Source organism: Triturus cristatus, chromosome 12 (genome assembly GCF_964204655.1).
Source record: "Triturus cristatus chromosome 12, aTriCri1.1, whole genome shotgun sequence".
NCBI classification, from domain to species: Eukaryota; Metazoa; Chordata; class Amphibia; order Caudata; family Salamandridae; genus Triturus; species Triturus cristatus.
Window position 1 is genome coordinate 722,632,974 of NC_140595.1, and position 1,953 is coordinate 722,634,926.

At 56.0% G+C, this 1,953-nt stretch overlaps 1 non-coding gene across 1 annotated transcript; it reads right to left on the minus strand.

The window, feature by feature from the left end:
* Positions 1-526: 526 nt before the first annotated feature.
* Positions 527-598, minus strand: TRNAG-UCC (transfer RNA glycine (anticodon UCC)). The gene has a single exon. It is a non-coding gene; the product is annotated as a tRNA-Gly (tRNA).
* Between the last annotated feature and the right edge of the window lie 1,355 nt (positions 599-1,953).

Consider the following 1,953-nt stretch of genomic DNA (forward strand, 5'->3'; position numbering starts at 1 on the left):
CCAGAGACACCGGGGAAAATCCCCAGTGGGTTGAGGGACTGGAAGGGCTCTAGGTCTGAAAACCACCCCCAAAATAGAAGTAAGAAATTGGCTTACACTTTCCATGTACACCTGCAGAGGATTTGCAGCTGTCAGGAAATAATGGTCCTTGATAGGGTGTCAGACTTTGAGCTGTTGGAATATTTCACGATTCTTTTAGAACTGACAGTAAATACTTTTATTTTCAGCGAGTACCAGTGCAGCCCTGCACGTGGAAATCTATAAAATAATCATGTGGGTAATAATGCAACATCTCTCTCTTTAATATCCACGTTGTCTCCTTGGTTCTGTGTCCTCCCAATTCCTTCTCCTCTCCCCACGCGCCCTTTCCATCTGAGTCACAGCAAGAGCTGCATGTCTCTGCCGGTGGCTCTTGTTAAAGTGAAGGGTCCCGCACAATGTCAATACTGTAACCGTTTAAATAGTTTTCTATTGAAAAACATACTTTGTGATATTACTTTTTACAGTTGAACAAGAAAATGACAGCTGCGTTGGCCGGGAATCGAACCCGGGTCAACTGCTTGGAAGGCAGCTATGCTCACCACTATACCACCAACGCTTGATGGATCTACTGTCCCTACCTTTGGTACAAGAAGCTGTGCATGAGCTGTGGCATCGTGTTACATTCGGGTGCCGATCACGATCCGGCAAAAACCGGGTACGAACCGTCGGACGGAGCATATTCTCCGTCCGACGCGTACCCGGTCGTCAAAATATACAAACATGGAATTACGATTCGCACGGGTACACCATTACCGTACGAATCGTAAAAAAGACCGACCGAACAAAAAACACCTACCAATGCGATCCGGGAAAGCGCCGACCTGACGTCGGGACGCACGCAGCCAGCCATTCACGACCCAGGAATCACGATTCGCACCGACGTCACCCCGCACGGTGAATATTTTGCGGCAGCCAAAAACTGCCGGGAAATCAGGACGACGCGAACAAGGACCACCAGTACGCGACGGACAGACGGCGACGCGAACAAGGAGGACCAGTACGTGACGGACACACAGGACGACGCCACCAAGGAGGACCCGTACGCGACAGGACGACGCGATCAAGGAGGACCCGTACGCGACAGGACGACGCGAGCAAGGAGTACCAGTACGCGACGGACAGACATGGACCCGAACCTACGAGTCATCCCTGCCCTCATAGCAGTACACCTCCTCTACAGGTTACGACGCAGACGCCGCAGAAGGTCAGAATAACTAAGGGAGGGGGGAAAGTGGGGTGGGGTGGGGGTGGCACGACCAGGGCAGGCCACAAAACAACCACATGAGTGACACACTACACATGGCCTGGACATACCTGACTCCCATGCCCTGGTCACCACGAGGGGGTGGGGGCGTGTCCTGATAAGCGAGCGACCGCCACAACGGAAGTCCGTCACCACGCGAACCGGCAACACAACCAGACAGGTACGTCCCGTACCCACGCCTGAAGAGCGTGGGTACGAGTCGGACCACGCCCACACACGTCACCCCAACAATGGCGGGACGGATCGCACCCACGTGGCAAAGGCCTGGGTACGGGCCGCACAAACATCACATAGCATGGGGACGGATATGTACGGACCCTACCCCCACCCCGTATGCAAGGAGCGTACCCCCCAGCCCAACAGTGCAAGTACGACCCGTACCCCCACCCGCGGACGTACGGAGCGTACCCCCAGCCCAACAGTGTAAGTACGACCCGTACCCCCACCCGCGGACGCACGGAGCGTACCCCCAGCCCAACAGTGTAAGTACGACCCGTACCCCCACCCGCGGACGCACGGAGCGTACCCCCAGCCCAACAGTGTAAGTACGACCCGTACCCCCACCCGCGGACGCACGGAGCGTACCCCCAGCCCAACAGTGTAAGTACGACCCGTACCCCCACCCGCGGACGCACGGAGCGTACCCC